Below are 27315 nucleotides of genomic sequence, written 5' to 3' on the forward strand. Positions count from 1 at the left end.
GAGAGAGAGAGGAGAGAGAGAGAGAGAGAGAGAGAGAGAGAGAGAGAGCTGGTGGGGGGGAGCCGGATGGACCGGGGTACCTTCCACGCACTCCTGTGGGAGCTTCCACATTCCTGGAGGACCTCACTGTGTGGTCTATGGCGTTCCTAAACAGGACCTTACACTCGCTGTGTTCCTACACAGGACCTGTCACTCGCTGTGTTCCTAAACAGGACCTTACACTCGCTGTGTTCCTACACAGGACCTGTCACTCGCTGTGTTCCTAAACAGGACCTTACACTCGCTGTGTTCCTACACAGGACCTGTCACTCGCTGTGTTCCTAAACAGGACCTTACACTCGCTGTGTTCCTACACAGGACCTGTCACTCGCTGTGTTCCTAAACAGGACCTTACACTCGCTGTGTTCCTACACAGGACCTGCCACTCGCTGTGTTCCTAAACAGGACCTTACACTCGCTGTGTTCCTACACAGGACCTGCCACTCGCTGTGTTCCTACACAGGACCTGCCACTCGCTGTGTGGTCTCCAGCGTTCCTACACAGGACCTACCGCCCTCTGTAAGGGTCTCTTGACCTCTCTGGAGGACCTTACTGAAGGAATATAAGAGATCGTAGTAATCAACCTCCTATAGGATGCTATTAGATCCTACAGGATCCCTCCCCACCCCCCCCCCCCCCTTCAATCTCCCCCACAAGGCCGCAACATCACCCCCTCCTTCCCCCTCCCCCCCTCACCCGCTAGCTTCCTGTGTGGACCACATGAGGATAGGGTAAAAGGAGTGTGATAAAGGAGGGGGGTGGAGCAGGGCGGTGGAGTGGGGGGGGGGGGTGCTGGAAGGTCACCTCACGTCACCTCACCTTCCACTTTCAGTCCCCTCCCCCCCCCCCCCCCTCTCTCTCTCTCTCTCTCTCCCCCTCCCCACAACCCTCACCCCCTCCCCCAGTTTTCTGCTCGGACTTGGGGAGCTGCTTGCTTACCTTACAACCTGCACGTTCTCTAGTTGTGAGCTGTATATACATACACACGCTATACACATCATACACACACACACACACACACACACACACACACACACACATCACACACACACACATCATACACACACACACACACACACGCTACACACACACACACACACATCATACACACACACACACACGTATGAATGACCACAGAGTCAGAGCTCAACTCCCCGCAAGCACAACTAGGTGAGTACATCAAGCACACGCACACATCATATACACGCACATACATATCATACATAAATCACACTCATACATGTACGCCACACACTCGTACACACACATACACCCACGCTCATATAAAACACACACACACACACACACACACACACACACACACACACACACACACACACACACATCTGACTTTCAAATATCAGTAGAACTACAGTCAATTACATTACAAAAATACATAATTTACATCTCAAACTCCATGACGAGTCTCCCATCCGGATTCACGAGCCCCGGAGAAGGGTCTAACACCTGAGAAAAATATGAAGACATCTACGTCAACTCCTATCCAAACCCAACCTAATCCAACCCAATTTAACCTATCCTAATTGTTCTAATAACAACCTATCCCAACCCCAACCTAACCCAATTGTTCCTAACCTAACCTAACGAAAATACGAGACGAACTGTTGAGGTTATGGTGCGGTATATGACGTCACAGTGACGTAGAGATATTCATGCCAGTACAGGTTCTAGACCCTACTCGTGTGCGAGGCTGAGTTACACACACAACAGTACGTCAGCAACAGCTGAGAGTCGCGGGCGGGGGCGCGCACGCTCTTGCACGCTGTCGCTCTCTCGCTCTCCCCTTGCCACTCCGTAAGAAATGCAACTGTTTTGTCTAACCATGTACGAACCCAACCAACCCACCTGACCTATCCAAGACTTTTACATAGAAAATATGCTTTTCATGATTATATATATATATATATATATATATATATATATATATATATATATATATATATATATATATATATATATATATATATATTATATATATATGACAATGTGTGATATACACACATATATATTGAAATACAGCATGAAAATGCGAACATTCACAAAAAATATTTTTTTAACAAATGTCTCATTTTAGACCGATTCGCCCATTCCATAAACAATTAGTATTATGTAAAAAAAACAGATAGAGATAAGATAAGCAATCAGTCATTATATTTGATATATATACAAAACCCTCGAAGCTTTCGCGTTCGAAATAACACAGACCTGAGTGTTCGGACTATTTCGTGCCCCCCTCCCCCCACCCCCCCTGCAAAAAAACGCTCTGGGAATGACGCAAAACTGTCGCACGACGCAACAGCTGTTAGGAAGGACCGTCGTTCCTCCTCTATACGACTGAATTGAATTTGCAAATCTTGTTAGAAATTCTCTCACGTTCTCCTTGTGAGAAGTAGTGAAGGCAGCAGCAGGAGTGGAGGCGCAGGCGCGTACGCAGGCGCGCATACGTGAGGGAGCTACTCATTACCCATCCCCCCCCCCCACCACCCCCCACCAGCCTGGTATCTGGTACCTCCCAGCTCACACAGGCAGCTGGGGTAACCCTCTTGGCTTCAGTAAGGCTTCAACCTCCTCACTACAACGTTGAATACAATAATAACATTGCATAACACAACACAACAACACAGTACACCCACAGATCCACACTATAGCGTCACCCTTCAACACCATCCAACACACTATATTACCACACCACCTTTAAAAACACTACAACATCTATAACAGGGGTGTTGTGTGTGTTATATCATATATTATATATATATATATATATATATATATATATATATATATATATATATATATATATATATATATATATATACACATTATATATATATATATATATATATATATATATATATATATATATATATATATATATATATATATATTTATTATTCAGTTATGCTTGAAGGGGTTGAGATTTGGTTCTAAGATCCCGTCTTAGATCTGTCAACTGTCAATCAACATTGGAAACTGTGTATGGAGTCAGCCTCCACCACATCACTGCCTAATGCATTCCATCGGTTAACTACTCCTAACACTGAACAACATTCTTTCAAATGTCTCTGTGGCTCATTTGGGTACTACGTTTTCACCTGTGTCGCCTTGTTCATGTACCACCCGTGCATATTAGTTTGTCTATCCACCCCCCTGTCAATTCCTCTGAGGATTTTGTAGGTGGTAATCACGTCTCCCCCTAAGTCTCCCGTCTTCCAGTGTCGTTTAATTCAAGTAGTCTTTCCTCGTAGCTTATACCTCTCAGCCCGGGGACTAGTTCAGGGACATGCCTCTGAACTTTCTTTACTTCCCTTTCCGCTTCCTCTCATAGTTCTTCTCTTCCCCCTTATCTCAGAAAATGTATTAAGAAGTTCCCTATGTTCCTCCCCTAATACTTTCCCTTTTCCTCGCCTTTTCCCTCCTACTCCCTCTCCCTTCCTCCTACTCCTCCTCCTCCTCCTCTCAGAAAATTTATCAGTAAGAAAACCTGAAACAACCAGAAGGGCTCAATTTTGTTGTTCTTGTTATCAACCCCTGTTACCTAGCAGTAAATAGGTACCTGGGTGTTAGTCAACTGTCACGGGCTGCTTCCTGGGGGTGGAGGCCTGGTCGAGGACCTAGCCGCGGGGACACTAAAAAAAGCCCCGAAATCATCTCAACATAACCTCAAGATAAGATAACACATTGAGGTACATCTGCATTTGTGCAGCTGCCTTAGACTATATGAAGGGGAGTACAGTGTGTCAAAAAAGCTAGCTACGTGGTGCTAAAAATCCCCATCACACAGGATGGTTAGTCATACAGGGGAACAGGATAAGCAGTCTGCACTGGCAGATTTCGCGTTCGGTCAAGTTGACATGAGTACCCCCCCCCCCAAACACAACATGGCAACTTCAGCTCAACAAAATCCTCCTTGCCACCTGATAACACAGGCAAAGAAAACGGAGCATCCTGTCCCATTGTCGCCATTCGACATTCATTAATCTTAAATCGCAGACACAGTGTTACCACTCTGCTCCCAGACAACAGGAAGCTGAAGTAGAATATCGAGCTATAATCTATAGTAAAGCTATAATCTATAATAAAGCTATAATCTATAATCATATGACAGTACATATACATTATTCCAGCTGCTGAGAACACAAAGCCTTGGTGTTCCCCGAGCTGAGAGGTACATATCGCTGAGAGGAATGAGCTACGAGGAAAGATTTTTGGAACTGAACCTCACGACACTGAAAGGCAGACGTGTAAGGGGAGACATGATTACTGCCTACAAAATTCTCAGAAGGATTGACAGGGTAGATAAAGATAAATTGTTTAACACGGGTGGTATGCGAACAAGGGGACACAGGTGGAGACTTGAGTACCCAAATGAGCCACAGGGGCGTCAGAAAGAACTTTTGTCAGTGTCAAAGTAGTTAACAGATGGAATGCATTAGGCAGTGATGTGGTGGAGGCTGACTCCATACACAGTTTCAAATATAGATATGATAGAGCCCAGTAGGCTCAGGAACCTGTACATCAGTTGATTGACAGTTGAGAGGCGGGACCAAAGAGCCAGAGCTCAATCCCCACAAGTACAACTAGATGAGTACACACACACACACACACACACACACAGACACACACACACAGACACACACACACAGACACACACACACACACAGACACACACACACACACAGACACACACACACACACAGACACACACACACAGACACACACACACAGACACACACACACAGACACACACACACAGACACACACACAGACACACAGACACACAGTAAGACCAATCCTGGAGTATGCAGCTCCAGCCTGGAGTCCATACCTAGTTAAACACAAGACAAAGTTAGAGAAGATTCAGCGGTATGCCACCAGGCTCGTCCCGGAACTGAGAGGATTGAGCTACGAGGAAAGGCTAAAGGAGCTGAACCTCACATCCCTGGAAAACAGAAGAGTAAGGGGAGACATGATAACCACCTACAAAATTCTCAGGGGAATTGACAGGGTGGACAAAGACAAACTCTTCAGCACGGGTGGGACACGAACAAGGGGACACAGGTGGAAACTTAGTACCCAGATGAGCCACAGAGACGTTAGAAAGAATTTTTTCAGTGTCAGAGTAGTTAATAAATGGAATGCACTAGGAAGTGATGTGGTGGAGGCTGACTCCATACACAGTTTCAAATGTAGGTATGATAGAGCCCAGTAGGCTCAGGAATCTGTACACCAGTTGATTGACAGTTGAGAGGCGGGACCAAAGAGCCAAAGCTCAACCCCCGCAAGCACAATTAGGTGAGTACAATTAGGTGAGTACACAGACACACTCACACACACACACACACACACACACTCACACACACACACACACACACTCACACACACACACACACACACACACACACACACACACACACACACACACACACACACACACACACACACACACACACACACACACACTCACACTCACACTCACACATACACACACACACACAAACACACACACACACAGACACACACACACACTCACACACACACACACACACACTCACACACACACATACACATACACACACACACACACACACACACACACACACACACACACACTCACACTCACACTCACACATACACACACACACACAAACACACACACACACAGACACACACACACACTCACACACACACACACACACACACTCACACACACTCACACACACACACTCACACACACACACACACACGAGTTTCACCACATCCTGTTCACTACGCCCTGTGTCACCACATCACCCAAACAACGACATTTCCTTCTCGGTCACACATCTTTATCTCAGTCATATTCACCTCTGTGTATATATAGTGTCCCGGGGACAGGCAGCCACGCTCATACGGTCCTTAACGCACCGAATAAACCAGAATTCTGCTTTTTCCTGTAAATTACACACACACACACACACACACACACACACACACACACACACACATATATATCGGAATGGCGAGTGCAATATTTCAAAGCTACTTTGCATTACTTGTAAACACATACTTTCACTCTTAAGCTGCGTTAAGTGACAGGTGATAAAGTATAAGATTGCCAGTGAGTGTGCAACATACACAGCGACAATACGCGTGTGTACACACACACACACACACACACACACACACACACACACACACACACACACACACACACACCTCAGGAATCTATACACCTGTTGATTGACGGTTGAGAGGCGGGACCGAAGAGCCAGAGCTCAACCCCCCCGCAAGCACAACTAGGTGAGCACACACACACACACACGCACACACACACACACACACACACCTCAGGAATCTATACACCTGTTGATTGACGGTTGAGAGGCGGGACCGAAGAGCCAGAGCTCAACCCCCCCGCAAGCACAACTAGGTGAGTACACACACACACACACACACACACACACACACACACACACACACACACACACACAGCTTGTATGACAACAAAAGGGCCACAAGATCACCACTCTTCACCAGGGCGGAAAATCCGCTACCTCAGGCTGCAACTGTCGGCCATGCGAACGCCGATTCCCCCAGATTCCTCCCTCCTCCCCCTTCCCCAACCACCTCCTCCACATGGGCGAAAAGTCAAGACCCAGCAACTGGGATCATCGACCAAAAGCGAGCGCTTGCAACATCCCCCCGGGGTCTCACGAAGGGCGAAAATGGAGTCTCGGAGGCTGAGAGAGTCGGCCGTGACTGCGCCATCGTCCGCCGAGCTCGTCTGCCACTCTCTTGCCTCGAAGTCAGCAGGAAAACTTGTCATATATTATTGAACTATGGGGGGGGGGGGAGGGGGGATAGTTTACTATTAGTACTGAAACAGGTGTTTGTATGGACCAGGTGCCACGGCTGGGGCGTGCCTGAGGGCACGAGCGAGGCGTGCTTGAGGGCACGAACGGGGGGGTGGGTGCGTGCTTGAGGGCACGGGCGGGGGGTGGGTGCGTGCTTGAAGGCACGGACGGGGCGTGCATGCTTGAGACCACGGGCGAAGCGTGCATGCTTGAGGCCACGGGCGAAGCGTGCATGCTTGAGACCACGGGCGAAGCGTGCATGCTTGAGACCACGGGCGAAGCGTGCATGCTTGAGACCACGGGCGAAGCGTGCATGCTTGAGACCACGGGCGAAGCGTGCATGCTTGGGCCACGGGCGGGGCTGGAAACTGGAAACCCAAATGAGAAAGAAATGTAATCCTCGTCCACTGTAGGGATGGTTATCAAGCGGAACGTGGAGGAGGAAGCTGAGAAAGCCACCTCCAGCCACAAATTTAAGGCCAGATTTGGCAAAGAATCATATTAAAGATGAAATTTATATTAAAACAGGAGGAACACAAGAGGCTATAGTAAGCGGGGCTTAAAGAATTAGACCTCACGTTAGGTAGTTACTGTTAGGTAATCACTATTAGGTAAGAACACTAACTGTACACTCACACCACCTACACCTGCACACCACCTACACCTGCACACCACCTACACCTGCACACCACCTACACCTGCACACCACCTACACCTGCACACCACCTACACCTGCACACCACCTACACCTGCACACCACCTACACCTGCACCACTACTTTTCCTCGTCCTTATATCAGACACACACAAAAATATATCACCTTCGTGTCATCTTTGACCGTTATCTTAAGGTTATCTTGAGATAACCTCAAGTTATCCCACAAGTAACAAAATCGGCATGAAAATTACCTCTTTTGAAGATACCAAAAACTTCAAACTAATACCAACAAAATCTCTCAATTGTGAAAGAAATTAAAATGACATGAAGTTAAACAGTGATAAATTCGACATACTTTAATACGGTAAAAATAAAAAAGGTAAAAAAAATAAAAAATGTAAGGTAAAAAGGTAAAAAAATAAGGTAAAAAAATTATGAAATGAAACAAAATACATGATACAAGACCCGCAATCAGATCTCTCCCTAGAAGGAATATAACATTGCAGCCCAAGGCTCTGGGAATAAGGATATCGAACATTTAGTGGGATAACAGAGCCAAACATTAGCCCAGGAGAGGACGGATTATGAGACCCCAGGAGAATCCAGTTCTCATAATTCAAATCCATTCAAAGCCAGGGATCCCATCACAATGTTCATACTCACATAAGTGAGTAACTCACTCGCTACTCACTGCCCTCACCTTCAGAGCGGGAGAGATGCCTCAAACAGAGTACAGAGGACGGCATTAATAGAGGCGATAAAGCACCTAAAAATTCAAAAATAATTTCCATTGAGATTAATGGAAAAAAAGCTCATTTTTGCTCAAAATAAAAAAAAAAGGATCTCAAAAGCTCTCAAAATATCCCCCTCTATGACAAGATGAGGGGGGGGGTGGTCACCCACAACAAAAAAATAACATAACTGGAGCTTAAAACACGATAAGAAACGCGAGAGAAAGAGCAAAGGTGCCATAGGTGCAAACACAGAACGTGGTGTGTGAATATCCACGGCTCTTCAGCATCCTTCCCACCAAATATGAGAAATATTACCGGAACAGGAGTCGACGTATTCTGAGAGTGAGAAGAGAGAGAGGAGTGAGAGAGAGAGAGAGAGAGAGAGAGAGAGAGAGAGAGAGAGAGAGAGAAGTGGACAAGTTCTACAGGAAGTGCCGGGGCCAGCCGGGTTGTAGCGGATGTGTGTGGGTCGGCTAGCTGCTGCTGCGGGCCGCTCCAAGCAACAGTCTTCTAGATCAAGTTATCACAAGGCAACCCTGGTCCCAGGCCAGGCTTAGGGGCGTAAGAGAACTCTCGGAACTAACTACAAGGTAAATACAAGCATAAAAACACCCCCCCAACACCTTCACACCACCTACACCACACCAACTTCACCACACCACCTACACCACACCACCTACACAAGACCACCTACACCACACACACTAACACCACACCACCTACACAAGACCACCTACACCACACACACTAACACCACACCACCTACACAAGACCACCTACACCACACACACTAACACCACACCACCTACACAAGACCACCTACACCACACACACTAACACCACACCACCTACACAAGACCACCTACACCACACACACTAACACCACACCACCTACACAAGACCACCTACACCACACCACACACACTAACACCACACCACCTACACAAGACCACCTACACCACACCACACACACTAACACCACACCACACACACTAACACCACACCTACACTCTAATACACAGCACACACATCCTCCGTCAGAGAACATAGCAGAAGCAGACCCTGTCAAGTGAGTTGGTGGAGGTGCTTGGTAATAGGTGAGAGGAGGAGGAGGGAGAGAGGTTGAAGGAAGAAGAGTAAGAGGAAACAGTGATAAAGAAGAAAGAGGTGGAGAAGGAAAGACAGATTAAAGAGGATAATATGCTCGAGTAAGGGATAGAAATGTCAAGGAAACTAAGTGAAAAAAGAGGAAAAGGAGAGAAGAGAGAGGGAGTGACAAGAGAGTGAGGGAGGAAAGAGAAGATGAGGGAGGGAAGAGAGACAGGAAGGAAAAGGAAAGACACAATACCAGGGGGCGCTGGAAGATGAATCAAGAATGCGTCGTTTGAAAAAGGGGGGGAAAAGATGTAACAAAGGGGTCCTAATCGTGAATCCCTTCCACCTTTTCCCTCTTATTTCTTCCCTTCCATCACCCCCACCACCCCCACCCCCCCCCACCCATCCCCTCCCCTCCCTCCCCTCCCCCCCAAACCCCCCATCTCTAGCTGGCAACAAAAGCCCGCATTTATTGTTTAGTTGCAAAGCTTAGATGGTCCTGGACGGCTGCTGTGTTTTTATTATCCGACTGTTTATGTTCCTTATTTTTATTTGAATTTATGTCGTTTTATTATGTGAGGTTTAGGGATTTACGAGCCATAGAATGTTGTTATGGAGTCGGGGATAAGAAGGGTGTATTCACAGAGGAGTACTCACCTAGTTGTGCTTGCAGGGGGGGGGGGGGGTTGAGCTCTGGCTCTTTGGTCCCGCCGCTCAACTGTCCTGACGTATCTTTGTTCAAATGTATTTTATCCACTCCAAACACTCCCCCCTTCCTTCCCCCTCACCCCCAAACCCCCTCTACCTCCCCGTCACCCCAACCCCTCTCCACCTTCCCCTCTCTCCCAACCCCCTCTCTCTCCCAACCCCCCTCTCTCTCTCTCTCTCTCTCTCTCTCTCTCTCTTTCGCTCTTCTCAAACCATTTACAGATCATCACTGCTTCAATATGCCTCCTCTAATTACATTTTACCCTAATTAGCCAATTACCTTAATTACTACACCTTCTGTGTGACTTAATTAAAAGTACTGATCATGTCTGTGAGGTCGTGGTCATGTCCCGCAGAAGCAGAATGACGGCGACTGGGGCCCAGGAGCTAAATTGGTTATTGCAATGATCCCTAAATAACACTACAAAATATTAATGGAAGTATATTGACTGTTGGGTTAGCAGACTGGTTGGCGGCTACCTGACTGGTACAGTTGATTGATTGGCTGGTTGATTGATTGGCAGGTTAATTGCCTGATTGCCTAACTCCGTGACTGGCCGACTGGTTTGACAGTCTGGCGGACTCTTTAGACATAAAATTAATCATGTAATCCAGTATATTTTATAGATATATATATATATAACACCACAAAACCTGTGTTGTCACCAATCTGTCCTCTCAAAAAGAACGTCGCTTTTGGCCGTAATTTGAAAATGAAAAAAAAAATGAAAATAAATTTGGGATTTTTTGTTTCAACAACAGTAAGTTAAGGGTCCTCTGATAGGTTAGGTGGGCAGGAAATTCTCATAAAGTTTCAAAACGGTATGAAAAACGTTAATTGAAAGTCACCTATTCTAACCTTACAGAGTCGGCCGGACGACCCAAACAGAAAACGGAACAGTACGTCACTTTTGTGAGTCGATTTCATTTCAAATTACGTCCAAATTTGGCCGTAGTGCGCATACGAGCGAAAAGTGACGTTATTTTTAAGAGGACGGGTTGATGTAACACCACCTCAACACCTGTGATATAACACCAACCACCACAACACCTGAGATATAACACCAACCACCACAACACCTGTGATATAACACCAACCACCACAACACCTGTGATATAACACCAACCACCACAACACCTGTGATATAACACCAACCACCGTAACACCTGTGATATAACACCAACCACCGTAACACCTGTGATATAACACCAACCACCACAACACCTGTGATACAACACCAACCACCGTAACACCTGTGATATAACACCAACCACCACAACACCTGAGATATAACACCAACCACCACAACACCTGAGATATAACACCAACCACCGTAACACCTGAGATATAACACCAACCACCACAACACCTGTGATATAACACCAACCACCACAACACCTGTGATATAACACCAACCACCACAACACCTGTGATATAACACCAACCACCGTAACACCTGTGATATAACACCAACCACCGTAACACCTGTGATATAACACCAACCACCACAACACCTGTGATATAACACCAACCACCACAACACCTGTGATATAACACCAACCACCACAACACCTGAGATAACACCAACCACCACAACACCTGAGATAACACCAACCACCACAACACCTGAGATATAACACCAACCACCACAACACCTGAGATATAACACCAACCACCACAACACCTGAGATATAACACCAACCACCGTAACACCTGTGATATAACACCAACCACCGTAACACCTGTGATATAACACCAACCACCACAACACCTGTGATATAACACCAACCACCACAACACCTGTGATATAACACCAACCACCGTAACACCTGTGATATAACACCAACCACCACAACACCTGTGATATAACACCAACCACCACAACACCTGTGATATAACACCAACCACCACAACACCTGAGATATAACACCAACCACCACAACACCTGTGATATAACACCAACCACCACAACACCTGAGATAACACCAACCACCACAACACCTGAGATAACACCAACCACCACAACACCTGTGATATAACACCAACCACCACAACACCTGAGATATAACACCAACCACCACAACACCTGAGATATAACACCAACCACCACAACACCTGTGATATAACACCAACCACCACAACACCTGTGATATAACACCATCACAACACCTGCACAGCAACATCACAACACCTGTTTTAAACATCATACCAAAATAAAAACTAAATATCCCCTAAATTGGCATCTGTAACAGAGGAAAAAAAATTACATTCGAAATAATGCTTTTAAAACTAATTAGGTTCGAGTGGTGACCATTTCGTACACAACCATTTCCTAAATAGAGTTTAATACATCCGCTACAGAGTCAAGAGCCAATTATCTCCCTCCCATGTGCTCTGTGCTCTTGTTACGGCTTGTCCACATGTGTCGAGAGTCACATATATGCACCACATATAACTTGTCAGGTTGGTGTAATTCCCAGTTGTTTGATGTAGTAATTACGAAGTTATGGTGTATGGGGCGTCGGGCGCGGCTGTAGCAATGGCAGTAATTAATACAATGAAAGAGTTAGTGCTAATTACTTTAATGAACTGGTCTGTTAAGGGAGATATGGAGCATGGGTGTGTGTGTGTGTTCTCGTCTAATTGTATTTAAATAATTGGTCTTGTAGAGGTTGAGCTTCAGCTCTTGTAGTCCAGTCTGTGTCCAACAATTCATTACGTACTATAGAAAGTGGCTAATAGAGGACTTCCGCTCCTCCTTTTAATACCGCTGGAGATATTAATGTCCAGTCCACCAACCTCAATTGTACCTTGTTTCAGCAGATTGTGTCCTCGGCACCGGTAATATTAGGGTCTTATTCCAGTGCTACTTTGAGATCGTCGCAAGCAGTTCAGTGCCGTCTCCCCCTCCCCCTTGCTCTATTGTGAAGGCCTCCTAGAATCCCTTCTTAAGTTACTCATAAAATATTGCTGTCATCCTCAGTAAGCTTATCACTTTCTAGTCTCACTCCTTCAGCCGCTTGGACTGGACGGTAGAGCGACGGTCTCGCTTCATGCAGGTCGGCGTTCAATTCCCCGACCGTCCAAGTGGTTGGGCACCATTCCTTACCCCCCTTCCCATCCCTAATCCTTATCCAAACCCCTTCCCAGTTGGGCACCATTCCTTCCCCCCTTCCCATCCCTAATCCTTATCCAAACCCCTTCCCATTGGTTGGGCACCATTCCTTCCCCCCGTCCCATCCCTAATCCTTATCCTGATCCCTTCCCATTGGTTGGGCACCATTCCTTCCCCCCGTCCCATCCCTAATCCTTATCCTGATCCCTTCCCATTGGTTGGGCACCATTCCTTCCCCCCGTCCCATCCCTAATCCTTATCCTGATCCCTTCCCATTGGTTGGTCACCATTCCATCCCCCCGTCCCATCCCTAATCCTTATCCTGATCCCTTCCCATTGGTTGGGCACCATTCCTTCCCCCCGTCCCATCCCTAATCCTTATCCTGATCCCTTCCCATTGGTTGGACACCATTCCTTCCCCCCGTCCCATCCCTAATCCTTATCCTGATCCCTTCCCATTGGTTGGGCACCATTCCTTCCCCCCGTCCCATCCCTAATCCTTATCCTGATCCCTTCCCATTGGTTGGGCACCATTCCTTCCCCCCGTCCCATCCCTAATCCTTATCCTGATCCCTTCCCATTGGTTGGGCACCATTCCTTCCCCCCGTCCCATCCCTAATCCTTATCCTGATCCCTTCCCATTGGTTGGGCACCATTCCTTCCCCCCGTCCCATCCCTAATCCTTATCCTGATCCCTTCCCATTGGTTGGGCACCATTCCTTCCCCCCGTCCCATCCCTAATCCTTATCCTGATCCCTTCCCATTGGTTGAGCACCATTCCTTCCCCCCCGTCCCATCCCTAATCCTGACCCCTTCCCAGTGCTATAAAGTCGTAATGGCTTGGCGCTTTCCCCCTGATAATTAATTTTATTTGAAGTTCACCCCCTTTTCCTTGCCTGGCAGCAGATCAACATATGATAACATATGTTATCATATGGAACATATGATAACAGAACAGCATATAACAGCATGGAAACAGAAGAACTTAAGATGGTATGAGAGCTGAAAATAGAGAATAATTTGATAGCAAAAGAATAGTCAGCAAATATGGCAATAGAGCAACAGAAGAGCGTATGGCAACAGAGAAGTGAATGACAACAGCAACAGAAGAGCCTATAGCAACAGAAGAGCGTATGGCAACAGAGAAGTGAATGACAACAGCAACAGAAGAGCCTATAGCAACAGAAGAGCGTATGGCAACAGAGCAACAGAAGAGCGTATAGCAACAGAGAAGTGAATGACAACAGCAACAGAAGAGCGTATAGCAACAGAAGAGCGTATGGCAACAGAAGAGCGTATGGCAACAGAAGAGCGTATGGCAACCGAGGAACAGAAGAGCGTATAGCAACAGAGAAGTGTATGGCAACAGAGCAAAAGAAGAGCGTATGGCAACGGAAGAGCGTATGGCAACAGAGAAGTGTATGGCAGCAGAGAAGTGTATGACAACAGAGCAACAGAAGAGCGTATAGCAACAGAGAAGTGTATGGCAACAGAGCAAAAGAAGAGCGTATGGCAACGGAAGAGCGTATGGCAACAGAGAAGTGTATGGCAGCAGAGAAGTGTATGACAACAGAGCAACAGAAGAGCGTATGGCAACAGAGAAGTGTATGACAACAGAGCAACGGAAGAGCGTATGGCAACAGAGAAGTGTATGACAACAGAGCAACAGAAGAGCGTATGGCAACAGAGAAGTGTATGACAACAGAGCAACAGAAGAGCGTATGGCAACAGAGAAGTGTATGGCAGCAGAGAAGTGTATGACAACAGAGCAACAGAAGAGCGTATGGCAACAGAGGAGTGTATGACAACAGAGCAACAAAAGAGCGTATGGCAACAGAGGAGTGTATGACAACAGAGCAACAAAAGAGCGTATGGCAACAGAAGAGCGTATGGCAACAGAAGAGCGTATGGCAACAGAGCAACAGAAGAGCGTATGGCAACAGAGCAACAGAAGAGCGTATGGCAACAGAGCAACAGAAGAGCGTATGGCAACAGAACAACACAAAGCTCGCATGACAATAGATGAAAAAGAGCACAATCATGTGAACGTAAGGTTATACAGCAACGGGAAATTAAGAAGAAGAACGTAAATCAACATCTAAACGGAACAATCACGAACATTAACGGCCAGCAACGCGTGGCAACGATAACATTACGAACGAGAGTGGACTAACAGGCGAACTGGCCCAAGACAAACAGGCGTGAGGTCGGTGTTTCCTATGTATCTTTTTAAGGGTATCTATTATGTTTAGTATATCACCTATGCACGTAGTTAATAAGTCAATATTGACTTTACGAATTTGCGAGAACGGGTTGAACTCTAACAAGAGACACGGGAGCAGCAGCACGAATAAGGAACGTACATCATCAACAACAACAAACGGATAGTTAACAAGTCAAACAAACACACACACACACTCACGGCAACAGAGCAACGGATACACGAACACAACGGCACGAACAGAGCTTAATGACGTTGAACGTATTGTTTCATTAGCTTCTGTTGTCGTTCAGGGCGTTCACACGAACGCCTCCGGTCCTCTCTCTCATCTATAAAACTTTAGACCCAAAACTGAGACCAAAATACTGTCAAAGGAGTTTCACTGCCCCATCACATAACACTGGAAGGCAGAAAAGTAAGGGGAGACATGATCACTATCTACAAAATTCTCAAGAGGAATTGACAGGGAAGATAAAGATAAACTGTTTAACACGGGTGGAACACGAACATGGGGACACAGGTGGAAACTGAGTACCCAAATGAGCCACAGGGACGTTACAATGAACTTTTTCAGTGTCAGAGTAGTTAACAGGTGGAATGCATTAGGCAGTGATGTGGTGGAGGCTGACTCCATACACAGTTTCAAATGTAGATATGATAGAGCCCAGTAGGCTCAGGAACCTGTACATCAGTTGATTGACAGTTGAGAGGCGGGACCAAAGAGCCAGAGCTCAACCCCCGCAAGCACAACTAGGTGAGTACATACAACTCTCCCAGCAGCTGACTGCTTAAAGCGTTCAACAATGGTTCAGAAGCTTCTGAACCCAAACCTTTGACTCTAAGGTTCAGGCTCTTATAACTTTTTACGTCTCAATCATCTCTAAATAACATTAACTCAGATTCAAACTCTCTATAACACCAGTTGAAGCTCTGTTTCAACCACAAAAACAATGCAGAACGCGTATAAATGATGCGATTAAACTCTGTATAACATAACAGAGTTTAATCTACTCTAAATAACTCTATGTACCTTCATAGCTCCTGAGTTCTGGTGGTGTGGGGGTGAGTGTCTGGGGAGGAGGAGGTTATCTTGAGTTATCTTGAGATGATTTCGGGGCTTTAGTGTCCCCGCGGCCCGGTCCTCGACCAGGCCTCCACCCCCAAGAAGCAGCCCGTGACAGCTGACTAACACCCAGATATCTATTTTACTGCTAGGTAACAGGGGCATAGGGTGAAAGAAACTCTGCCCATTGTTTCTCGCCGGCGCCCGAGATCGACTCCGGGACCACAGGATCACAAGTCCAGCGTGCTGTCCGCTCGGCCGACCGGCTCCTACGGAGGAACAAGAGGTGGAGGAAGAAGGGAAGGAACTCTACAAAATCTTCTAAGCGGATTGGTATCGCAAATTTCCAGAACAGACAAAATTTGATTTCAAAAATTCAAAAATTCAAGCAGGTAGAGGTCGGCGTCAACGGCCAAAATGGAGGATGGAACGGCCTGTCGTCAGTCACACACACACACACACACACACACACACACACACACACACACACACACACACACACACAAACGGCCTCCACACCCGCCCTCACACAGGTGAGTGAGGGGCGCGCTCAGCGACCCGCGATAATACACTCTATATGGCCGCCGCCAGGACCAACAGGTGTTGGCTGGAGGTAACCGGGGAGAGAGAGAGAGGAAAAAAAGGAAGATTCCTTTTACCGGTATTCAGCTGACGGCGGCTACCGTGTCCTGTGGCGGGAAGAAGGAGGAGGAGGATGGTGTTCCAACCCACGTTTTTTTTTACTTTCTTCTTCCCACAGGGATTGTCGTGGGGACCCCACACGGATTGTACAACCTGTCCTCTTAAAAAGAACGTCGCTTTTGGCCGTTTGTCCGTATGGACAAATTTGGACGTAATTTGAAAATGAAAAAAAAATGAAAATAAATTTCGGATTTTTTTTTTCAACAGCAGTAAGTTAAGGGTCCTCTGATAGGTTAGGTGGGCAGGAAATTCTCATAAAGTTTCAAAACGTTATGAAAAACGTTAATTTAAAGTGTCCTCTTAGAACCTCTGCGCGTACGCCGGACGACTCAAACAGAAAACGGAACAGTACGTCACTTTTGTGAGTCGATTTCATTTCAAATTACGTCCAAATTTGGCCATAGTGCGCATACCAGCGAAAAGTGACGTTCTTTTTGAGAGGACGGGTTGGATTGTGAGACGCACACACGGATTGTGAGACGCGCACACGGATTGTGAGACGCCCGCACGGATTGTGAGACGCACACACGGATTGTGAGACGCCCACACGGATTGTGAGCCGCCCACACGGATTGTGAGCCGCCCACACGGATTGTGAGCCGCCCACACGGATTGTGAGCCGCCCACACGGATTGTGAGCCGCCCACACGGATTGTGAGCCGCCCACACGGATTGTGAGCCGCCCACACGGATTGTGAGACGCGCACACGGATTGTGAGACGCGCACACGGATTGTGAGACGCACACACGGATTGTGAGACGCGCACACGGATTGTGAGACGCCCGCACGGATTGTGAGACGCCCGCACGGATTGTGAGACGCACACACGGATTGTGAGACGCACACACGGATTGTGAGACGCACACACGGATTGTGAGACGCACACACGGATTGTGAGACGCCCACACGGATTGTGAGCCGCCCACACGGATTGTGAGACGCCCACACGGATTGTGAAACGCCCACACGGATTGTGAAACGCCCACACGGATTGTGAGACGCCCACACGGATTGTGAGACGCCCACACGGATTGTGAGACGCCCACACGGATTGTGAGACGCCCACACGGATTGTGAGCCGCCCACACGGATTGTGAGCCGCCCACACGGATTGTGAGCCGCCCACACGGATTGTGAGACGCCCACACGGATTGTGAGACGCCCACACGGATTGTGAGACGCCCACACGGATTGTGAGACGCCCACACGGATTGTGAGACGCCCGCACGGATTGTGAGACGCACACACGGATTGTGAGACGCACACACGGATTGTGAGACGCCCACACGGATTGTGAGCCGCCCACACAGATTGTGAGCCGCCCACACGGATTGTGAGCCGCCCACACGGATTGTGAGACGCCCGCACGGATTGAGAGACGCCCACACGGATTGTGAGACGCCCACACGGATTGTGAGACGCCCACACGGATTGTGAGACGCCCACACGGATTGTGAGACGCCCACACGGATTGTGAGACGCCCGCACGGATTGTGAGACGCCCGCACGGATTGTGAGACGCCCACACGGATTGTGAGACGCCCGCACGGATTGTGAGACGCCCACACGGATTGTGAGACGCCCACACGGATTGTGAGACGCCCACACGGATTGTGAGACGCCCCCTAAGATACACAGTCTTCTGTTGCATTATTAACGCAACGATTTCCGTAGGTAAACTGCTCTATAGTATATACGCTTAGAGAAGACTATCTGTCTGTATCTATAAATGGAAATGTCTGTCTGTCTATCTGTTCGAGGGTGAAAGACAGACGCATGGGGCTAGCTTCCTCCAATTCTTCCCAGTAATTGCCGTTGGGTAAGCGCCCCACATGTGCGGATCAGGAATATCATCAAACAAAAGAGGGCCAAGTGAAACTGCTATCATGACCTCCCCTGACAATCTTACGATACCATAGGCCTCGACTCTGAATCATCGTTATTATTATTATTTGGTCATATTGGAAAGAGGCTAAATTAAAAAAAATCCACTCATAATACTTTCCCTGTAAACCAAAAAAAAAAATATATTTTGTTAATTTTAGACTTTATGGATTAAGTGGTCACTAAATAGTGTGAATCTAATCTACCCAACAACGGAACATAATTGTACGTTACATTGTTACATATGAGATGTCATCCACACTTCCTTATCAAGGCTACTCAATAGCCCAGTCGATAGAGCGTAGGGGGTCGTAGCTCTCTCACCCGTGGTGGGGGGGTGGGGGTCCGGGATTCGAGTCTCCTACAGCCCAGGTGAAGGGAATGTTTATATGAGGTGATCTGATAGTGTTATTAATTATATTGTCGAAGAGAGAGAGAGAGAGAGGAGGGAAAAGGGGGTTGAGAGTAGAGTCCAGTTATTATAATATTTCTAGAATCGTCGTGGGGGTTGTAACTGGTACTGTGTTAAGTGTACTTCGTTTCGCTTAGGGCAGACCCGACCGTGTTGGGCACGTACCCCAGAAGAGTCAAGGTGCAAAGTGGAGAGTGAGGGTTAACTGACACATACATTCTAATATATATTTATACTAGCTGGGGTAACCTGTGTTCCCGACCCTGTGTTCGGGTCCCCTCTACACCCATACCCATACCCTGTAAGGGTATGGGTATGTACCCTGCACCCTATACAGCCTCCCCCCCCCCCCTTCCCACCACACACATACAACCTCCTGGTAAACCTCCAATACACATTTCCAACCTCACCATATCACGTACACTATTCCCACTACACCCATTCTTCACCACTTCATCTCTACCTACACCCTCCATCCCATCCCCCCCATTTCCTCCCCAACACACACACACACACACACACGCACTTCCCGTGTCCCCCGCGTGCACTCTCCTCCAGTCTCTGTGGATAATATTAATATGGATTAATATTATCCATATTAACAGTGGATATTATCCATTTAATACCTGCTGACTAACCCAATTAATATCTACTTAATAATATATACATACGTTGTGTATTTGTGTGTGAGTGTGGTGTGTGTGGTGTGTGTGTGTGTGTGTGTGTGTGTGTGTGTGTGTGTGTGTGTGTGTGTTTACGCGCGTGCATGTGTGTGCGCGCGCGCGGAAGAGTAAATATCACGCTAACATTTAAATCTCACCAAGTCCCATACGCACGTGGTTAATCTCTTTCTTTATGGCGTAATTGTGTGGGTGGAGGGTTAGGAGCGTGAAGCTGTCTGTGTAAGGCAGCCAGTGGCAGCCAGTGGAGGCTGGCTGAGTGCCCCCTCTCACCCCACTCCCACCCCAATACCGCACCCCTGCACTCCCCCACTCACTCTCTCTCCCTCCTTGTCTGTCAGCCTAGAGTACTTGAGCATCGTCTTAGGCAAAATTGTAATTAATTTTGTCAATAAAGATGTTAATAATAATAATCGTCTCCTCTCACACGCTCCGCCGAGAAACAAATGGGCAAAGTTTCATTCACCCTTATGTCCCTGTTCACCTAGCAGTAAATAGGGACCTGGGAGTTCGCATCTCCCCCACAAACTCTGCTTCTGTCCTTCACTGATCTGTCCAGAAATTATTAAGAGAGATGACCTCGCTCAGTACCAGAAATATAGGTTTATTTTTCTTCCCCTTTCATACTGCCTCGTATCAGTACCCTCAAGATGCCTTCACCTCCTTAAGCCGGGCTAAGCTTCCCAGAGGTCATCTGAAGCTTCAAGCTGCTAGTGACAAGGCAGCCGTCAAAAACCTTTCGCAACAACGTCCCTTAATTAATGCTAAAGTCAACACTTTTTTTTTTTAGCATTGGTGCCCAGTCGATCCTTCCTGTATTGGGGCTCCAACTCGTCCAAAATTCCCCCGCAAGGTGCGGGGAGGAAACGTTCTACCACTGCTCCATATCCCCCCACCCCACTCCACCCCTCCCCCGACTCCTTCCTTCCTCACTCCACTACACACTTCAGAGAACATAGTGGGGATCCCCCAGTCTAATATTTCAATGCTGGTTTTCCTGCGTAAATGAAAAATTCCCAGAATTTCCCAAAACGTGTCGTCAGTCGGGGGAACTCTGCGACCTGTTGCTGTACGTGTATCTCGGCCCAGTACGGGCTTAGCCTGTACGTATAGCTCGGCCCTTACGGCGGCCGAGGCGTTACTGTACGTAGCCTCGCCCCAACACGGGCTTAGGGTATTACTGTACGTAGCCTCGCCCCAGCACGGGCCGAGGGTATCACTGTACGTAGCCTCGCCCCAGCACGGGCCGAGGGTATCACTGTACGTAGCCTCGCCCCAGCACGGGCCGAGGGTATCACTGTACGTAGCCTCGCCCCAGCACGGGCCGAGGGTATCACTGTACGTAGCCTCGCCCCAACACCCACGCAGGCAATATCAACTTGTTTTTATCGAACAAAATTTTTTGAAGAGCTCCTTCGACTAAGGAAGTCGGAATAGAACAAGATTAAAAAACTGATAAAGTATGGAAAAAAGCTAAAAAAAACTATGAAATAAACTTAAAATAGGAAACGATTTGGCAACAGTAGGAAAAAATAATAATACAAATAAAAATCCAAAGAAAATAACACAAAACCGAGAATTATATTGCAACCAAATAGGAAATTTTTGTAATTGACGTAGGAAGGGACACCCAACAACAGAGGAGGAATAGAACAACAGATCAGGGATAGAACAACAGATCAGGGGACAGGACAGCAATAGAGCAAGGGATAGGACAACAGATCAGGGATTGAAATTGAAATTGAAATAGGGATAGAACAACAGATCAGCGATTGAACAAACATCAGAGAACAGTTAACAAGAGTGAGATAACAACACGAACCTCCCCTTGAACAATGAAGAACAACTCCAGCATGAACAGGTAACCGTAACGAGGAACGGCCGTGGCAGAGGAATGTGGTGTGTGGTGAAACCCCAAATCAACCCCTGTGGTTGAGTACCTGAACCCCTAAGGAAGTGCCTTCTTTTGACAAGCCTCAACCCCTGAACCCCTTGATGTGCTGAATGAGTAATTGAACCCTACTCCCCTCTCTTCCCCCCCACCCACCCAAGGGGATTCATCCTGTGGTACAATGAGTAATAGAACTTGAGTCAGCCGTGTGGTTTAATGACTAACTGAACCTCCAGGAAATCCAATGGTATAATGAATGAGTAACTGAACCCCCAAGATAATCCAGTGATATAATGTATAATTGAACTACAGACAATCCTGTTGTATAATGAACGAGTAATTGAATTGATTATCACTGGATAATCCAGTGATATAATGAATAACTGAACCCCCCTAGACAATCCAGTGGTATAATGAATGAATAAACTAACCCTAGACAATCCTGAGGTACAATGAATGAGTAACAGAACCCACAGGCAATCCTGAGACCCATTGGCAACCTTTATGAATGAATGACAAGAGTTCCGGTAGCACAGTCGGCTTCGTTCTCGACTCAATCAAGAATTCCTGGTTCGAATCCCGGGCGGGACAGAACCCGCCCGGGATTGGTTGGGTGCGTTATACCTATCACCTAATGCACCTGTTCACCGAGAAGTAACCCCAGGAGTTATATGAACTATAGTTACAAAGTGGATTCCACGGTGGTATAATGAAGTGCAACATGGCAAAACGTGGTATAATGACAAGTTGGAGTAGATGGCAACAACGACCAGCTGGACTAGATGGCAACACTCTGCTACAATGACGAGCTGGAGTAGATGGCAACGAGGTGCTACAATGAATGGAAAGTTGGCAAATGACACACATTCTGGGCCCCCGGCTGGAGGCGTCTCCGCTCACTGTGGGGTTAAGAGCCACAAGCCTCGCCAAACCGCCCTTAAAAACCACCCACAAACAAACAAACAACGAAAATGCATAAAAAAAACAAAATTCTCACCTTCAGGAAACTACACAGTTCCATTATAAACAATTATTTTATATCCACATTACAATGCTGGTATTCAAATACACGTGAAAAGGAAGCTCCCTTAACACCATCGGTAAACAAAAAAATATATATTTAAAAAAAAAAGAATGTAAATTGGGACAAAAAGGTTTAGAAATGAGGAGTGACTATAGGAAAGTGTGCGCGGGCGGGTCGGCAGGGTTGGCAGCCCTGGCGCGCGGCTCAGATGATGGCTCCCACCAGACCGTCATCCCACAAGTTGATAGACGGAGAGAACTGTAGTTGTTAACCTGTTTGTCAACTGAGCCACCGGGAGGGTCGTCACGCGCCCCTCTGAGCCACACCCCAGCCCTGGGGAAGGGGGTGTGTGAGGGGAAGGGAGGGGGAAGGAAAAGGGGAGGTATATTGGCATGGGGAGAGAGAGAGAGGGGGGGGGGGGGAGGGAGTGTGTGTTGACAAGGTGGGGAGGGTGTGTTGATGAGATAGAGATAGTGAGTGCATGGTGGAGGCAGGCTGAGAGAGAGAGAGAGAGAGAGAGAGAGAGAGAGAGAGAGAGAGAGAGAGAGAGAGAGAGAGAGAGAGAGAGAGAGAGAGAGAGAGAAAGAAAGAGAGAGAGAGAGAGAGCTAGCTCACTCCATTTGCTACTTCCCTGCATAATTATACAAATACACGTGGGCAGCGCACGGGATTCCCAGTACGTGAACCCGGGTTCGATTCCTGGTCGAGGGAGAAGCAAATGGGGGCGGAGCGAAGTTTTTTTCACCTGATGCCTCTATTCGTCTAGCAGTAAACAGGTGCCTTAGGGAAGTGGACGGGGGGGGGGGGGGGGAGTTAGACATTTGCTACGGGCTGAGTCCTGGAGTTGTACTCACCTAACTGTGCTTGCAGGGTCGTGCCAAGCTCCTGGCCCCGCCTTCCGAACGTTCTTAGATTAATCCAATGACTCATTACTAACATTTTATCATATTTACATTAAGAATTTTGATTCGAATTAGCTTCAACGAATTCTGCATCTGCCTTATCCCACTAACTGACAGCTCTGACACTGAACAAGTTTTTCCTTATGTCTCTGTGGCTCATTTCCCTCCCTAAGTCCCCATCTTTGAGCCACTCGTTCTGCTGTTCTTAACCTTGAACAACGCTGCTAAGTCTACTTCATCAAGTTCCCTTTACAATCTTAATGTTGCAGACGATGACCCGTAATACCGTGGCTGCAGATATGTTGATCAACCCCCCCCCCCCCCCAGCACACACCCGCCAAACACACACCGAAACTACGACGTTGGTACAACGTTCGAACAAGTTTTAACCCCTCCTAACCAGTTATAACAACCAATATAGCAAGTTGTAACAACGTTCTAATACGTCATAAACACGTTAAGCCAAGATGTAACAACTTTATTGCAAGTTGTAACAAGCGGAAAATAGAGAGTTTCGGTCTGTGTTTCCAGGGCACATCAGAAGATTGAGAAACGACGAAGACGATTCGGTCCGTCCTGGACCATTATCAAATCCTGTCATTGATTGATTGATGAAGATTAAGCCACCCAAAAGGTGGCACGGGCATGAATAGCCCGTAAGTGGTGGCCCTTTTGAGCCATTACCAGTATCAAGAGCTGATACTGGAGATCTGTGGAGGTGCGACTGCACCCTGCATGACGGAGATGTCTCCCAAATCCTGTGTTGTTATAGATTCAGCTACTCTGAACAAGTTCCAAGTAGCACGGGCTGTGGTGAGCCCGTACCTTATCTGGCACAGGAGCGGGGCAAGTAGCACGGGCTATGGCGAGCCCGTAGTGGACTTACCTGGCACAGGGAGCCCAAATCCTGTGTGCAACGTGGAGTGGGGCTCCGAAAGAACATAAGAAGGCCTATTGGCCCATACGAGGCAGCTCCTATTTATAACCACCCAATCCCACTCACATACATGTCCAACCCACTTTTGAAACAATCGAGGGACCCCCACGATTGAATTCACAGCAGGCACACTCCAGGTAACTGTGTCTCTCTTTGTCTCAATCATCATCTTCCCTGTTACAAAGAAGCTGTTTCCTCAAGTATTTTAACCTCCCCGTCACCAGTCATCCCCCACAGGCCGAGGAGCGTCCTTGATAAAGCACCGGAAACACGTCCTTGATCAGCACCCCCCCTCCCCCCTGTCCTTGATCTCCACCCCCCCCCCTTCTCCCCCCCAGCCTCAGAATCTATTCTGCGTAAAACGTCCAGTAATATTATCCACCAGTTAAAACATATCCTATAGTGTGGCCCGCTTATAAAGACGATGTAAAGCGAACTTATTAATGTTAAGTGATTAAAAACATCCATATTATAATCGTCCGTATTAAAGGACCCGTGTTAATATTTTTTTTTTTAGATAAAATGTCTTGGATTAAAACGACCTTCAAGATTCGGATTAAAGTGTTTTTGATCAAATATTCAAGACAGAACACCTTTGCACAAACGCCCTTTTAAAAACTTGCCGCTTAAATTATTCTTGGTAAATTGTCCGAATTAAACGTTCATGCTATAAGAACACGCACCCGCGCGCGCGCACACACACACACACACACACTTTGGCGGGACCAAAGAGCCAAAGTTCAACCCTCGCAAGCACAATTAGGTAAGTACACAAAAGCTCTGACTTGGTTGACTGAGCTCTGACCAAAAGCCCGAGCTTAACCCCGGCAAGCACAAATAGGTGAGTACACACACACACACACACGCACAAAAATAAACTATTCAACACTGGTGGAACGCGAACAAGGTGACACAGGTGGAAACTGAGTACCCAAACGAGCCACAGGGACGTTAGAAAGAACTTTGACAGTATCAGAGTAGTTAACAGGTGGAATGCATTAGGCAGCGATGTGGTGGAGGCTGACTCCATTCACAGTTTCAAATGTAGATATGACAGAGCCCAGTAGGCTCAGGAATCTGTACACCAGTTGAGAGGCGGGGCCAAAGAGCCAGAGTTCAACCCTAACAAGCAGAACTAGGTGAGTACACACGCACACACACAGATTGCATACTTCATTCTTAGTCAAATATAAAAACACATGTAAATCACCATTTAACCCTGTATAAAAATCAAAGAATCCCTTAAGAAGTCGCCAAATCCATTATATATAGTGTTAAAGAGGAGCAAATACCAGTAGACAAAGACATACCTGGACATAAATTCCACCCCACGAAGCAAGGCAAAACAAAGACACTCGCATGTTGTAAACACCAACGGAACAAAAACACTTAAAACAGTATCCAACACTCGATGAAAAGTCATCAAATACACCGAATACTCATCACGGCGCGAATGTAGCACTACATGGACTTCCCGGCGCGAACAAATATATGCAGGAACACATCGCGACACGGACACATAACCACAAACTCTGCTTCCTCTCTCTCTCTCCTCGCGCAATATCAAAGACAAAACACCCTTTGTGTTCTAACAGACGAAGATTACAGCACATAACCTCGACCAAAACACACATTAAATACCTGCAGGACTCTGGGCGAGTCGTATTGCAGCTGCTGACACCTGTATGTGACTGTCCGCCAGATATTAATCCTCATGTGCACAACTTTTGTAGCTTCACCAACACTGAAAAACAATAAACATGATATACGTCAGAAAAAAAACAGATTGGCAAACTTATCGACATCAGAGCATGTAAAAAAATAATTCTACAAAGAACTATGTAATTTCTGAATCTTGAGTAAGACAACTAGCTTCAAACATATTTCTACGAATTTGCTTTATTTTTTCAATTATTTCTATAGTTGATACCAATCATTTAGTGTATAACCTAATGAGGAAATTCGTATACATTTTTTTGGTCATTTCATGATAATCAATACAGCTCCCGTAGATTTATTATCTACGGGAGCTTATATATCTTCATCTATAAGCCTTAGGGACAGTCGTAAGCTTCAGGGACAGTCGTAAGCTTCAAGGACAGCCGTAAGCTTCAGGGACAGCCGTAAGCTTCAGGGACAGCCGTAAGCTTCAGGGACAGTCGTAAGCTTCAGGGACAGCCGTAAGCTTCAGGGACAGCCGTAAGCTTCAAGGACAGCCGTAAGCTTCAGGGACAGCCGTAAGCTTCAGGGACAGCCGTAAGCTTCAGGGACAGCCGTAAGCTTCAGGGACAGCCGTAAGCTTCAGGGACAGCCGTAAGCTTCAGGGACAGCCGTAAGCTTCAGGGACAGCCGTAAGCTTCAGGGACAGCCGTAAGCTTGTTGACCGCCCCGC

At 47.0% G+C, this 27315-nt stretch overlaps 1 protein-coding gene across 1 annotated transcript in view; it reads right to left on the reverse strand.

The window, feature by feature from the left end:
* LOC123774712 (uncharacterized) overlaps positions 1-27315 on the reverse strand; it is a 241123-nt gene that overhangs the window by 103923 nt on the left and 109885 nt on the right. The window contains exon 3 of the mRNA XM_069310761.1: positions 26565-26667. The gene's annotated coding sequence lies outside the window, so the exon portion shown is untranslated. The remainder of the gene's footprint in view (positions 1-26564; positions 26668-27315) is intronic.

The sequence above is a fragment of the Procambarus clarkii genome, chromosome 68 (genome assembly GCF_040958095.1).
Source record: "Procambarus clarkii isolate CNS0578487 chromosome 68, FALCON_Pclarkii_2.0, whole genome shotgun sequence".
Taxonomy (NCBI): domain Eukaryota; kingdom Metazoa; phylum Arthropoda; class Malacostraca; order Decapoda; family Cambaridae; genus Procambarus; species Procambarus clarkii.